Genomic DNA, 16,511 nt, shown 5'->3' on the forward strand with positions numbered 1-16,511 from the left:
GTGAAGTTACCCAACTTATGTATGAGAATTCCTCAAGAGTCAGTCAGCAGCCTGTTGAACCATGAGTAGTGTCATAGCTGAACCTAACGGTATCCACAAAAAGTTTGTATAAATATTCAGTCGAGACCATAACTATCCTGTTTTTCCGAGGGCGAGGCTGTGTTGGTTGGTTCTTTGAATGTTCAGTGCTATTTGTGACACAAAGATACTGTGAAAGTTAGAACCTTCAAAATGATATTAAACAAGTTTGAAATGCATTTGGGAATCATTTGGAATACAATTTACCCAATTTTTATGTAAAAGTTTCATTATTAGGTTAGTTGCCAATAAGCTATCCACTATAGTACTAAGCTCTATGTGAGCCTCCTAATCTCTTCCATTAATTGAGTTCAGGCAGTTGGTTGCGAAAATATTAGTTAATCTCCTTTAATCATAAGCAAGGAAGGTGGATATGTGCCAGAGTTCCTGCATTTAGTCAATAACCAAAAAGCTAACTGAGAACTTTGTGTGCTTTGGGGGAAGCCAGCATTGAGCTCATCTATAATGTACCATACACGCTGACAGCATTCCCGGCTGAGAAAGACCTACCTGGGTGAGGAATTAGTGGCAGGACGTGGAGCAATGCACGACTTAGTGTCATTAAGAGTGACAAATTGAAAGTTAGGAGCAGTATGTTTTCCAAATCGTAAGGGATTGAAAATGACTACATCTCTGATGTGTAAATAATGCAGTTATACGACAGTGGCTCAACCTCTTTCCACTTTTCAAAGATATCTGGAAAATACAACTATCAATGTATTGTCAAAAGTACTATTTGGGGCCATTACAGAGGATACCTCCTGTTTATTTTAGGTTATTGTAGGTATTTTTAGTCTCCTTATGGAGTACAGCTTATATGGCAAGTTTATATCAAGCTATGTTTGTCTTCCAAAGCTAAATAGCACCCATAAATTGGGACGATTGTCATCAAAGTCGTGACTTCACTGTAAATATGACAACTGGTTGGTTAATTTAGTACTGGATTGAACTTAGACATGACAAAACTTTCTCAATGCTTGTTTTCGGTACAGTGTTACAGGCTGAGGGATGACCTGATAGTATAGAATTCTGAGAGGCATGGCTAGGATGGGTAGTCGACACCTCTTTTCCTGGATTGAAAAGTCAAATACTAGGGGTCGTAGGTCGGAGGTGTGCGAGGAATTTTGTTTTACACAGAGGGTGGTGGGTGCCTGTTTATGGATGTGCAGGCAAATGGGACTAGTTTGGAAGAGCATCACAGTTGGCACAGACATTGTGGGTCTGTGCTGTGTTCTGTGTTCTTGCAGATGCAGTATGTTTGATTAGTTTACAAACTGTGCTGAAAGAAACATGCAGAGCAGTTTACAAATTTTTTCTAAACGTGGTATAGTACAGCATTGAAATAACACCATTGAAGTTAATGATTTATTGTGACAGTCCTTCCTTTGTCTGGCAGACAGAGTAGCCTTTCCTTGAAACCTCGACTGGGTACCACCTGTATTATTCAAAGCTTGGCTGACAGGATGGGTATTGCTGCTTCTGTTTCTCTTTTCCCAAGGTAACATGTTATCCCTCTGAGGGGTTCATTCAGTGAAAATGTCAGGCTGTGAGGATTACTGAGTTTACATAGTATTACAACCTGGAGTTCAACTTGATGTCCTGGGTTAAAAGGGAATGAAAAATGTTCAGCATTTAGATGTTTAGAGGCTTATTGTTACTGCATGTCATTTCAGTCTTGTGCTGTTTTTAGAAATGATTGATTGTAAATACTCTGTGTTGAACATGAACACAGTCATTGACAAATATCGTTTGGTATTTATGGTTGTGAAAGAGGAAGCAAAATGCTTATGTTCGTGTTACATGCTTTTGCGCATGCATATTGCCAGTTTAAAACCACAAATGGAGTTGCAACAGGATAAAGTGGTTTAGCTCTTGACTTAAAGTATTCACTCTATGATAGTGTCACATCTTGGATCACTGGTTGTGGAATTGTGCATTTGCAATTGGTCAGCAGTTCTGATAGTTTAATTGTATAATCCCACAATGTAATTGTGACATATTCATTATTTCTATAAATGATAATACTTCTGAAACTTTGGAGTGACTGATTCAAAATCAAATCACAACATGACTCTCTAGTTTCAGAAAAACACTTGGGATGTGGTATTTGCTGGAGAGGCAAATGTTTACTAGCCATCCCTATTTTCCTTGAAAAGATGGTTGTGGGCTGCTTTTTAAACCACTCTTGCTGAAAGCAATCCCATGTTGTATGCTGTTGGGTAAGAAGTTCCAGAATTTTGTCACAACAGAACTGTAACGCTTACCCTTAAATTGGGGTAAGTTGGATATTTGTTTGAATTTTGTGTGCAGCTTGTAAATGATTTAAACTATTGTGAATTGGACAGGGCCTGTAGGCTAGCAAATTGAAAAGCAAATGTGATATTCATGAGAAAGTTGGGACTCTTCCATTTTTAAGTTGAAATGTAGCATTAGGTGTGTTGGATGACATGTATCCACTCATGCCTGCAGCGTTATCTTATGTTTCTTATGTTGCTACCTATGCAAGCGTGATGTTGCATGTGTTATTCGTGAATTCTTATTGAGCAAGCTGAAAACTCTTGTCACTGGTCAGATCTTCCAGGATTGGACTATTTTCAGAGTCAAAAGTTCTGGTGCCATGTTTAAAAGCCACTTGGATAGCATTTGATTTGCTGCAAGTCAGTGATCGCTCCCAGAAGTTCAGAAATGGCAGCCTATAACTGTAAGATGGGCACTGAGCTTTACTGATGCTGCCCTCCAGACAGTGCTAGACAAGGTGATTGAAAGAAAGTCTGTTGTCCTCCCTGTTGACTGCATCAGACAGCCATGATATCTGATTTATCAAGTTTGATTCGAGACCACAGTGGAGGTCAGTGCCATTGGTTCCCACACAAGACAAGGTAAACAGTATACGTAACAATTCAGTGACCTCCTGAGCTCCGTGAGGGTGTGTGGCACCATCTCTAATCAGCTATCTCTTATTCACGGGGACATTGTTCAATGTTAACTCTGCTACCAAACACACATCTCCAAAGGGTCAAAGTCTGCAGACATCAGCATCATATGCCACCTCATGCTGTCAGGATATTATCCTATGCTGTGCACTGTCCTTCCTCCTCCCTGACTGAGTATACCTCAGCCATCTGGTATGGTCATGTCTGCTCACAAACTGGACCTTTCCCCATCCCATCACAGACAGTCCTTATCCATTATCACGAAGTAGCAAAGATTAGCAATGTCTCAAGCAGCCATAGTCATTTTCTGCACTGGCTCTGTCACTTGCAGGTAGCTGTACCTATACATGCAGATACAGTTCTGTGCCAGAGCTGTCCTCTTCTGTGGTAGATCTTGCCTTTGTGCTTCTCCCTCCGGAGGCCTGTGTGGCAACCAATAGCAACTGTTGTTGCTGCAGATGCAGTTGTCTGTGTTCTGTTCTAGTGTGGTTTCTCTGCAGTCATAAAATGGCAAGATAAACATTTGGATTGCCCTCTGCAATTCTTCTTTAACTTGCCACAGATCTTTGAGATTAGCAGGAAGTGAACAACCTTAGCACAGGGACAGTTCACCGACATCTTCACAATATATCGACAGGTGGCAGTGTCATACCTGGGCAAGGACCCAGCAGCATGCACTGCATTGCTGTGTGTATTGAAGAGGACAGCACCTTGCCACCAACCTCTCAGCATCTCGCAAATATTTACTATCACAGGATTTCCTTCAAGCTTGACCAACACCTTCCAATACACAGTTGAAATTCTGACCTCCTGTACGGTAGCCCAAAAAGGTGATGGTCTGGCCTCTTAATGAGGTAGCTGCCAGGAGGCCCCATGTCACTCAAACCCCACCACAGGAGTCATGTGAGAATGGCTTTGTCTTGTGTATGAAGATATGGCAGCTGTAATATAAAGGTTTGCAGTCCTGGAGACTGTGGTGGGGAAGATGAGCTATTGAATGAATGTACTTTGCTCTGTCAGCACTTGGACAAAATGCGGACTGCAGATGCTGGAGATCAGAGTCGAGAGTGTGGTGCTGGAAAAGTACAGCAGGTCAGGCAGCATCCGTGGAGCAGAGTATCGATGTTTCAGGCATAAGCTCTTCATCAGGAAAGCCCTTCCAGATGAAGGGCTTATGCCCGAAATGTTGATTCTCCTGCTCCTCAGATGCTGCCTGACCTGCTGTGCTTTTCCAGCCACAGTCTCGACTCTGTCAACACTATGTTAAGCTTGAAGATCATAAGATCCTGATTGACATACAATGTGTTCTCAATTACCTCTGAGAGTAAGTCAGAATTCAGCAGTATGAAGAATTTTCTTTGAATGCAACTGGGTGTGCTATGACATACCTTCATAATCCTCATGAGATGTGAGGCTTGAACTCTGACCTTTTGGCCCAGAGGTAGGAAGAAGCCACTGTGCCATAGGACACTTTAATATGTAACAAACAAAGCAAGCAAAGCAACTTTTGCTCCTACTTGCAAACTGAAGGATTGATAAGATATCTGCCAGTTTTGAACTGGGGACTTTTCATATGTGAAACAAAAGTGATAACTACTAGACTGCAGCAACTCTGCAAATTAGAAATATTATAAGCTCAGTCGGTGAGATTCAAGCCTGCTTGCAGAGACCCCAGTGTGTTTCAAATTCATCATTTAACACTCGGTCATGACGACAGGAACATTGAATTGGTATGAGGAATGTTGACATTCTCAAGTGTAAATTGAAGGCAGATATATACTCTGTGTAATCTCTGGACTCCTGATGACTGCGTAGCCCTTTTGGAGGCCTCACATTCCAGCCCTGAACTCCATCTCCTTTCAATAAAGCAGTTATTCACATCTCCCACACTGGTTGCTGTTTTTCAATGTCAAAACATTATTGCACAGTTGATCTTCAGATCCATTTGGTAATATTATGACATTACATTATGACTTGCAGCTTTGGTCTGTGACCCACATATTAGTTCCTGTATGGTTATCTTTGTGATCCTGATGATACTGCACACTCTCTGCATTTCTTTTCAGCCTCTTCACAGGACCATCCATGTCTCTGCATTATCCTGAAGTTCCAGACTAACAAGATATTGATCGCCTTGCTGGCTCTGCACCCATATCAAATCCAGACTGACCATGACTGGTCTTGACAACACTCCCATTCCCCCAGATACCACACCATCTCTCTGATTAACCACCAGGTCCCACTCTACTATCCCAGTTGCAACCTGTCATTGTTACTATTCCCTGAGCCAATGAATACAACCAAGCCAGTCCACAGATTTGAGCTACCCACCACTTTCATGTCACCGAGGATTGAGCTTTAAACCTCTCTGGCCCAACACCTGAACAGATTTTGTAACATGTCCCAAACTAAGCAACCAGAAAAGCCTGGGCTGGTTTTGCTTAGCTACCAGGATTTGACCATTGCCCAGTCCGCAGACTGAAGCAACACAGAACCCCGAACTTTGCATTAGATCAACTGCCTTACTGATTGTGGGTAACCCTTCATCATAGACATAGTCCAGCCCCACAGTCGCTGAGGTGGTACTCCCTGACTGACTGGTCCAGCCTTGTTTCACTAAGTATGCTTCCCCTATGACTTCCACATCTTGTATGTCACTCACCGTGTGTTTGCCATGTGTAGTACTTGCACAACCTGGGATATTGGCACAGCACAGCACAGTGTTGTGCATCGCCATATCCCTTTGCTTTTGTTGTTACTTAGTTGGGAGTAGCAATGGCCCAGGGAGAGATCCTGTCTTAGTCAACATAGTCATGCAGTGTTCCAGAACGTGAGGAGAAGGAGCATGCCTAGGAAAGCTGTGTATGTAGCTGGACTGGAGACAGAGTACCCAATATAATGAGTACATGCTTTGTTTTTCCAGTCAGGTTGTGAAGTGAGGAGTACCTCGATTTAGTACTGAGGAGGTACCTCGGTACCTAATTTTATTTAGTTGGATAATTAATGTGATGAAGATATCAGCTGCTTGCCACTTGATGTTGAGAAAGTGATCTTGCTGTCCACAGACAAAAGACTTAATTGGAATAGTTTAACTCAACTGCCAGAATCTAATGTTTGGATTCCCATCCAATTAATTCATCACACTTTTCATTATTCTCAACATCTCAGGAAGGGGAAGTTCCAGAATTTACATGATTAGATTTTTGAACAGCTGAGGAATCTTTGAACTTACAACATGTTTTCCAGAATGGCACCCTAAGCACTTTTAAAAATCATCTACGGTCACAATTTCATGAACTTGGGATTAACGAATTTGCACAGTGACTTTCCGTATCCACTCGAGTAATATTCACTCTCATGTAAAAGTCGACACCCTCTTTTTGACCAAATAACCGGGAACTTTCCATGTATCTCATGTAAAAGTTGCTCCGAGTTCTTCAAAGATCAATGTTTATGAGTCAGTGTGCCAGCCATCACATCCTGCTCCAACTTTCCAGTCTGCTGGTTGTTCCGCTCCACTCCTGGTCTTTCAGCCCTCTGGCTGTTGTGCTCCACTCCAGGTTTTCAGAATTACCATAACTTATTTTGTTTTTCTTTATTCATTTAGAGATCAGTTGGGCTTCTGCTAATGATAATGTATGAACTTTGACGAATATGAATTTCAGCCCCTTAAAAGTAGTATCCATGTAATAGTTGACCCCATAAATTTAGCCTTAAAAAGTTAGATTAGATTAGATTCCCTACAATGTGGAAACAGGCCCTTTGGCCCAACAAGTCCACAATGACCCTCCACAGAGCAACCCAGCCGTTCCCCTACATTTATCCATGACTACTCCACCTAACACTATGGACAATTTACCATGGCCAATTCACCTGACCTGACAGGAGGAAACCGGTGCACCCGGAGGAAACCCACACAGACACAGGGAGAATGTGCAAACTCCACACAGCCAATTGCCCGAGGTGGGAATCAAACCAGGGTCCCTGGCGCTGTGAGGCAGCAGTGCTAACCACTGAGCCACTGTGCCATTGGTCAAAAGTTTGACTATTACTTGACTAGGTATGGTAGTTATGCAATAAGGCACGAATCTTATGTGAGGAATCAATGGCCTTTGCTAGTTCAGTCTTCAGAAAGCTTCAAATAAGTAGTTGGGTTAATTTCTCCTTGGGATAATTTCTCACGTTTCTCCCTTCCCACTAACCACTACTGATGCGAAGGGAAAGGATTTTTAAAAAATATCAAAACTTAGTTTTATGTGATCAGTAGATAATTTGTACGTATCTGTCTCTTTGGTTGTGTGCAATGGTGTTCCATCGAAACTCAAATTATGGTTTAACATTTCTGTGCTGTTTTAGTTAGAAGCTGGGATCCAATGATAAACTGTGAAGTGAAATGTTTGCACACTTTTTGGAAGTGTATTGCAGTGCCCTAGTCCAGTTGTGTCCATGTGTACCGAGCCCAAAGGCATGACAACTCCAAAGTTCTTCCAAACCTTCCTTCAAATAACATTTACAAGTTGAATAAAAATGCAACTGTGGCTGGAGAGAAACAGTGAGTGATATTTTAAAAGATATGTTTCACAAACAACAAATAGATGTTGGGCTTAAAAATACTTGGGAAAGACCATTAAACCCACACAGTCCAAAACACTTTTAATCTACCACCATCTTGTCATATAATTAAAAATTAAATGTTTTGAAAATCCATTGTTTTCTTTAAAATTCATTTATCTGCTTAAATGACCTTGGATGTTAATTATTCCAAGTCAGTCACCTTTTAGATTTGAAAAAAACTTCAACCTGAGTTTACTTGTTGTTCTTGACTTTATAGGTGCATGAACAAATCAATGTGAATAACAGATGTTGAGCACAAATGATCAATTTAGATTAGATTAGATTACTTAGATTACTTAGTGTGGAAACAGGTCCTTCGGCCGAACAAGTCCACACCGACCCGCCGAAGCGCAACCCACCCAGACCCATTCCCCTACATTTACCCCTTCACCTCACACTACAGGCAATTTAGCATGGCCAACTCACCTAACCTGCACATTTTTGGACTGTGGGAGAAAACCGGAGCATCTGGAGGAAACCCACGCAGACACGGGGAGAATGTGCAAACTCCACACAATCAGTCGCCTGAGGTCAGAATTGAACCCAGTCTCTGGCGCTGTGAGGCAGCAGTGCTAACCACTGTGCCATCGTGCCGCCCACATTTACACCGTTTTTTTTAGATTTTTGCCAGTTTTTCTTTCACTTTGCCTTCCGTTTTCTGAAATTGTTGATCCTTTGTTGCAGCGCAGATACTGGGTGCCCTCCAGTATCTCCTCTAATATCATGTAACCCTTGTCATGAGTGTCAGCAGGTTCTTCCAATGTCAGAGGTTGACTTTTATTTCTGACCTTGTGCAATACCCTCACGGCCTTATTTCGTACAAATACCACAAGGTAATGTTCAAGAGTTAAAATCCTGACTAGGCAAAAGATAAAGTCTTTCTAGTTCCAGAGGACCGTAAGGCTGCTCTCTCATTGGAGAGTGATAACGGATGGTGGTTTAGTCTAAGGATTACCAGTTCTCTGGTGAGATTGAGAAGAGTCCTTTATTGCTTCCTCGGACAGTGCAGGAATTGAATCCATGCTGTTGGCATCAGTCTGCATCTCAAATCAGCTGTCCTGCCAGCTGAGCTATCTGACCAATATTCACATCCCCTACCTATTCTTTCTTCTATCCAGGGCCATTTCTTGCTCCCCTTTGTTTACCCCAGCTGCAGTCAATAAACTCAGTCTAGACGGAGATTGAATTTGGCTGAACCGTAGGTGGAGTAAATTCATGCAGCTTGAAGCCAACTTGCAATGTTGTAGTGTAAAAGCTGGAGACCGAAAGAAAAATAAACCCTCCAGTCTAACCTGTGACATTTTAAGATATCAATGGGACAATTTCCAACTCCCCAAGCAAGAATATTAGGAAATCATTGGCATGCTGCCCCCACGCTCTCAGTCACTCATTTCTATGGATTGGAAACTGTGGGCAGCGTGCCACTATTTTCAGGTCTGCCTACCATCAGGCAAGGATGCCGACTGACAGAGCAAATTTGAGGAATTGACTGCTCAAATGTCACCAATGCAGACATCAGTTAAGAAACCAGGAACCGCTGGTTGTTGGTAATTTGCCAGGATCTTCGAATGCAATGTTGTTATAATGGAAGGTTTTTCAATGAGCTTTTGGCTGGTGCCTGACCAAATTCTCTTCATTTCCTTTCTTTTACAGCTGGCAATAATTCAAATATTAACTTTGTATTTTGTTATAATGAGAATTATAAATTAACACATTAAATGGAAATTAGAAAGAGATTTCTTAACCTATCAGATGAACTGCTTTTACATGGTGCATAGGATTCCTCCAAAGATCATCAGTGAAATAATTAATGTCATTCCTGGGCTCTAGTAAACAAACTGAAAGCTATTTCATAACATTTACTTCTCAGTGAGGTACAAGTATACTAAAATAGATCTTGAGGTTTTTCATTATAAATATTTATACCTTTAAAGTTTGGACTTCAGTTAACCGATATCTCTTAAACAAGACTTGATGACTGAATATTTGTCAATGTGTATGCAAAAAATAATTGGAAGATTGCTGTGCTAAAGACATCGTATAATAAACTCACCACGTTTGCTATTAGTGCAATGGCATCATAATATTTCTGCACTAATGCATAGTGACTGACTTCAACTCTGCATTTCCTTGGTGTTGGTTATGGTATGTAAATTCATTAGGCATTCTGGTTGAAATTTATATTGCATTATCATTCTGGAATATGATACAGTAAGATGCTTAGCGCCCCATGGGACTACATTGCTTTCTGATGATTAAGAAATTAGTACATGGTAAAGATTCAGATGTTTAGTTTCCTGAGCAGATGATGCTTGTTCACATCAAGCACATTCTAAGCTTGATTATGTACAAAATTTAATTCGGCTGAAGTACTGTGGCTTCCATTCCCATGATCTGTTTTGTACAAAGGTTTCGCAGAATTTATACTTTCAAAACTCTTTTCCCCTTTATCTGCCCAACGCAACCAATCCAGGGAATCAGTGAGGTCAGATAGGGAGCTGTACTGATATCACTCAGAGGTTTGCTGATTCATTGGGCAGTCCGGCTAAGTGCTCAAAGTGGTGGACAACAGTGAGTCCTGAGGGTCGGCCCATTAAATGTCAAGATGGGATTATTAGGGGCTACTACTGTAAAAGAAAAGCTGGGAAAATTAATTGCAGGGATTGGAGGTAGCATGCTGGGATGCTGAACGGATACAATTTGGAAGGGAGTTAACTCAAGATACAAAAAAGGGTGACAATAGAGTATTGAAAGGAGCGGAATAATGCACGATTTTGTTTGGGATTGAAGTTGGTAAAGTGGGGAGATGAAAACTTAGACAAATTAGGTGAGAAAGTAGGGAAGTTCAAAACTGATGGGGTTGGTGAGATGGATTACCAAATGTGGATGAGCATATTTGAGGGTTCGCCAAAGGACATTAGACAATATACAGTAGGTTCAGGAGTAGGCCATTCGGCCCTTCGAGCCTGCACCACCATTCTAAGAAGGAAATATGCAGAGAAAAAATGAGGTACGAAGGTAAACTGACCAAAAATATAAAGGAGGATAGTAAAAGCTTTTTTAGGTATGTGAAAGGGAAAAAAAATGGTTAAGACTAAACTTGGGCCCTTGAAGACAGAAACAGGGGAATATATTACGGGGAACAAAGAAATGGTAGAAGAGTTGAATTGCTCCTTCAGATCTGTGTTCACTGGGGAAGACACAAGCAATCTCCCAGAGGTAACAGTGGCTGAAGGACCTGAACTTAAGGAATTTATATTTGCCAGGAATTGGTGTTGGAGAGACTGTTAGGTCTGAAGGTTGATAAGTCTCCGGGCCTGATGGTCTACATCCCAGGGTACTGAAGGAGGTGGCTTGAGAAATCGTGGATGCGTTGGTGATTATTTTCCAGAGTTCGATAGATTCAGGATCAGTTCCTGCGGATTGGAGGGGGGCTAATGTTGTACCACATTTTAAGCAAGGAGCGAGAGAGAAAGCAGGAAATTATAGACCAGTTAGTCTGACCTCAGTGGTGGGAAAGATACTGGAGTCAATTATAAAGGATGAAATTACGACACATCTGGACAGTAGTAACAGGATAGGTCAGAGTCAGCATGGATTTATAAAGGGGAAATCATGCTTTACTAATCTTCTGGAATCTTTTGAGGATGTAACTCTGAAGATGGACAAGGGAGATCCAGTGGATTTTCAGAAAGCCTTTGATAAAGTCCCACATAGGAGGATAGTGAGCAAAATTAGGGCGCATGGTATTGGGGGCAAAGTACTGACTTGGATTGAAAATTGGTTGGCTGACAGGAAACAAAGAGTAGTGATAAACGGCTCCATTTCAGAATGGCAGGTGGTGACCAGTGGGGTACCGCAGGGATCAGTGCTGGGACCGCAGCTTTTTACAATATATATTAATGATATAGAAGATGATATTAATAGTAATATTAGCAAATTTGCTGATGATACAAAGCTGGGTGGCAGGGTGAAATGTGATGAGGATGTTAGGAGATTACAGGGTGACCTGGACAGGTTAGGTAAGCGGACAGATGCATGGCAGATGCAGTTTAATGTGGATAAATGTGTGGTTATCCACTTTGGTGGCAAGAACAGGAAGGCAGATTGCTACCTAAATGGAGTCAAGTTAGATAAAGGGGCAGTACAAAGAGATCTGGGTGTTCTTGTATACCAGTCAATGAAGGCAAGTATGCAGGCACAGCAGGTAGTGAAGAAAGCTAATAGCATGCTGGCCTTCATAACAAGAGGGATTGAGTATAGAAGCAAAGAGGTTCTTTTGCAGCTGTACAGGGCCCTGGTGAGCAAAGACATTCTGGCTGTTGAGGGAGTGCAGCGTAGGTTCACGAGGTCAATTCCCGGAATGGCGGAACTATCTTATGTTGAAAGATTGGAGCGACCGGGCTTGTATACCCTTGAGCTTAGAAGACAGAAGGGATCTGATTGAGACGTATAAAATTATTAAAGGATTGGACACTCTGGAGGCAGGAAACATGTTTCCGCTGATGGGTGAGTCCCGAACCAGAGGACACAGCTTAAAAATAAGGGGTAGGCCATTTAGGACAGAGATGAGGAGAAACTTCTTCACCCAGAGAGTGGTGGCTGTGTGGAATGCTCTGCCTCAGAAGGCAGTGGAGGCCAAGTCTCTGGATTCGTTTAAGAAAGAGTTGGATAGAGCTCTCAAGGTTGAGGTTGAGACTCCGAGTAGACCTATGTTAATGGAAACGTTAGAGGTGATTTTATTGAAACAAGTAAGATCTTAAGAGAACTGGATAGGGTGAATAGCAAGAGGCTCTCACTTGTCAGAGGAAACTAAGGGGATGCAGTTTATCGATGATAGGTGTTCCTTTTAAGATTGTTTTCCCTCTCAATAATTAGTGCTTGGAATAATCTTCTGCAGAGAGCAGTAGAGGCCATGTCTTTAAATTTTATTTGAGGCTGAGTTAGATAATTTTTCAATTTTACAAGGTAGTCAGGGGTTTTTGTGATGCAGACAGGAAAGTGGAGTTGAGACTGCAATGAGATTGGCCATGACCTTCTTGAATAATGGAGCAGGTTTGAAGAGTCTTTTTTTAAGTTCCTCCTCGTAAGTCCTGTGTTCTTGTGTTCCTATAACAGTTCTTGTTTCACAGGCAACAAAATATTTCTGAAACACAGTGTTGTAATGTCAGCATGTACAGCAATAACTTCCAAACAGCAATGATAATTATTTATCCTTTAGCTAACAAATATTGGTCAGGACACCAGGAAAACTCTCTTGTCTGTCTTTGATTCATGCCAGGACATCTGCCAGAACAGTCTGTACACTGTGTTATGAGGGAGCTTGTCTTAACATCTACTTCAGAAGACATACCTGAAATGCAGCCCTCCCTCGTTACTGAACTGGGGTGTTAAAGCATGAATCAACAATCTTCGAATTTAACATGAAACCAAACGAGCATTTAATTGATTAGCTGTGCTGTGAGCTTACGGACTAGGGTGTGTGGCTATATTGTCCACTGCTGAAAATGTGTTGCTGGAAAAGCGCAGCAGGTCAGGCAGCATCCAGGGAACAGGAGAATCGACGTTTCGGGCATAAGCCCTTCTTCAGGAATGAGGAAAGTTTGTCCAGCAGGCTAAGATAAAAGGTAGGGAGGAGGGACTTGGGGGAGGGGTGTCGGAAATGTGATAGGTGGAAAGAGGTCAAGGTGAGGGTGATAGGTCAGACTGGGGTGGGGGCGGAGAGGTCAGGAAGAAGATTGCAGGTTAGGAAGGCAGTGCTGAATTCGATGGATTTGACTGAGACAAGGTGGGGGGAGGGGGAATGAGGAAACTGGTGAAATCCGAGTTCATCCCTTGTGGTTGGAGGGTTCCTAGGCGGAAGATGAGGCGTTCTTCCTCCAGCCGTTTTTTTGTTGTGGTCTGGCGATGGAGGATTCCAAAGACCTGCATATCCTTGGTGGAGTGGGAGGGGGAATTGAAATGTTGAGCCACAGGATGGTTGGGTTGGTTGGTCCGGGTGTCCCAGAGGTGTTCTCTGAAACGCTCCGCAAGTAGCCGGCCTGTCTCCCCAATATAGAGGAGGCCACATCGGGTGCAGAGGATGCAATAGATGATGTGTGTGGAGGTGCAGGTGAATCTGTGGCGGATATGGAAGTTTCCTTTGGGCCTTGGAGGGAGGTGAGGGGGGAGGTGTGGACACAAGTCTTGCACCTCCTGCGGTTGCAGGGGAAGGTGCCGGGAGTGGAGGTTGGGTTGGTGGGGGGTGTGGATCTGACAAGGGAGTCACGGAGGGAGTGGTCTTTACGGAATGCTGATAGGGGAGGGGAGGGAAATATATCCTTGGAGGTGGCAGAAATGACGGCGGATGATGCGCTGTACATGGAGATTGGTGGGGTGGTAGGTGAGGACCAGTGGGGTTCTGTCCTGGTGGCGGTTGGAGGGGCAGGGCTCAAGGGCGGAGGAGCGAGAAGTGGAAGAGATGCGGTGGAGGGCATCGTCGACCACGTCGGGGGGGAAATTGCGGTCCTTGAAGAAGGAGGCCATCTGGGTTGTACGCTTTTGGAACTGGTCCTCCAGTTCCAAAACTGGAGTCTCATCCCGAAGAAATTGGGAGAATGGGATGGCGTTTTTACAGGGGGCAGGGTGGGAGGAGGTGTAGTCCAGGTAGCTGTGGGAGTCGGTCGGTTTGTAGTAGATGTCCGTGTTGATTCGGTCGCCTGAGATAGAAATAGAAAGGTCGAGGAAGGGGAGGGAGGAATGTGAGACTGACAAGGTGAATTTGAGGTCGGGGTGGAAGGTGTTGGTGAAGTCGATGAACTGTTCAACCTCCTCGTGGGAGCACGAGGCGGCGCCGATACAGTCATCGATGTAGCGGAGGAAAAGGTGGGGGGGTGGGGCCAGTGTAGTTGCGGAAGATGGACTGTTCCACATATTGTCCACTGACCTATTTAAAGAATTGTCACTGTTGAAACCCTGTGTTTACACTTTGCTGTTTGACATTCATGAATTTGTAATTGTTTTCTTACTGCAAGTGATTCGTTGCCTACCATCTGTTATGGAAAATGAGTCCACTCAATCTTTTCTGGACTCTTTCACAATTGATGGAGTATCTTTGTCACACAGGGTGGTCTTTTTCAACCCCACCGTTTTGAATCCTGTGGGTGGCCTACCAGTAAATTGACACCGTTCCAGGCAACAGCCAGACTCCCAGCACCACAATAACCCCCCCTCCCTAAACCAGGTGTGTGTTAAATAAGGAAAAAATATTCACTTTTTTTTTTGTGTGTATTTTATAGAAAGCAATATTTCAAAAATGCACTTTTACAGTTGATGTGATGGTTCCCTCAGTTATAATCATTTTAACAAAATGGATCATCATTACTTTTCACTTTTGTAGTATCTATCTGCACTATAGTAGCCTCTGAAGCCAGACAGAGATGAGTCCATGGTTGATAAATGATGACTTTGCTGATTTTTATTTTGTTTTCTACTTTTCCCCTGCCTCAATGCTTCCTCCTAAAATTACAAAGATAATCTGATTACTAATGCGATCGGTTTAAGATATTGCTGCTGGAAGTTGAGATAATCATAATTTATTTGAAGTATTTTTCCCCCATGAATTAAAATGGTTATCATAGTGCTGACTCCTTGCCAGTCATAACAGCGATTAATGCATAAGCACCAACACAACAGCAATATTTACATAAACATTAAATTTGCTTCCAAAACTTCGTATCAAATATCAGTACTCTTACAACTTAAAATCATTAAATAGTCATGTGATAGTGCAGACCTTGACCTTTGCTGAAGAGGGACACATTTGTCTAAGCTTTTCATCTTGCGTCCATTGTGACATTTTGCAAGAACACAAATTCAAGGCGATATTCGACATTTATAGTGCAAGAGAGGTTGGAAGTTTCCTCTGATAGGCAAAGGCATTGTCATGGAGTATGTACCCATCAATGCTGATTCACATTATATTTTTAATCAGGCAGATTGATGCAGATTAGTTGGGCATTGCCCTGAGAAATGAGCCATGAGAAGGGCTATCGCCTATTTTGTTAACTTGAAGCGGGTGCAGTGCACGCATAAATTCTGTGTCTCTGCAAAATGTGTTTAACTATGTAGGTCCCAGTCCTCACAAGTGCATCACTCCTCAAGCCCGACTGACAATCCTAAAATGGTTGTTTGCCTAATTCCTTACACATTCAGGGTTATCCAGCCAATGTTGTCCAGTTGCAGAAGTGTTGCAAGTTTTATAAGCAAACTGGTCGGGTATGGATATTACCTTGCTTGTTGTGAGCAGCTGAAGGGACATGCTAATTGATACAATCCCCTAGTCGTTAGAACATACTGCCACATAACTGAAATTATACAGGTATTGAAATTCACATTATGCAATGTGTGACAGGCAGAATGTGTTTTTGGCTTGACAGCAGCATGCTGTTAGTTAGCCACTCATGTTGCTGCTGCACAGTAGCGACATGGGATAGCTATCTTCACCTGTTGCTCATATATTTCAGATTCAGGTAATCTTAGTTATACTCAGCAATAGTAGGGGCAGTACAAGGATAGATGGGAAAGCAAATCTGCGGGAGATTCAGAAAGGTTATTCCAGGAAATTGGAAAGATTGGTGTAATGTGGGAAGTATGGCATTGTCCAGTTTGGTGGGAAGAATAATAGAGCAGAAGATTGTTTAGATGGAGAAAGGCTACGAATTGCTGTGGTACAGATGTATATGGGTATCATTGTACTTAAATCAGAAAAAGTTAGGATGCAGGTACATTGAGTCATCAGGGAGGTTAGCTTTCCTGAAAGGTGAATGGAATTTCACAGCAAAAGTGTTTTAACCACTGCACAGTGCATTGTTGAGAACAGATCTGGAGAGATACATTTTCTGAACT

General features: G+C 42.5%; 1 protein-coding gene across 8 annotated transcripts in view; it reads left to right on the forward strand.

Annotated features, from left to right (window-relative positions):
- Positions 1 to 16,511, forward strand: part of LOC122549908 (tensin-3) — a 439,923-nt gene that overhangs the window by 363,556 nt on the left and 59,856 nt on the right. The window lies entirely within an intron of this gene.

The sequence above is a fragment of the Chiloscyllium plagiosum genome, unplaced genomic scaffold (genome assembly GCF_037043375.1).
Source record: "Chiloscyllium plagiosum isolate Xiang-an unplaced genomic scaffold, Cpla_swu_hap1 HiC_scaffold_5, whole genome shotgun sequence".
In the NCBI taxonomy this organism is placed as follows: domain Eukaryota; kingdom Metazoa; phylum Chordata; class Chondrichthyes; order Orectolobiformes; family Hemiscylliidae; genus Chiloscyllium; species Chiloscyllium plagiosum.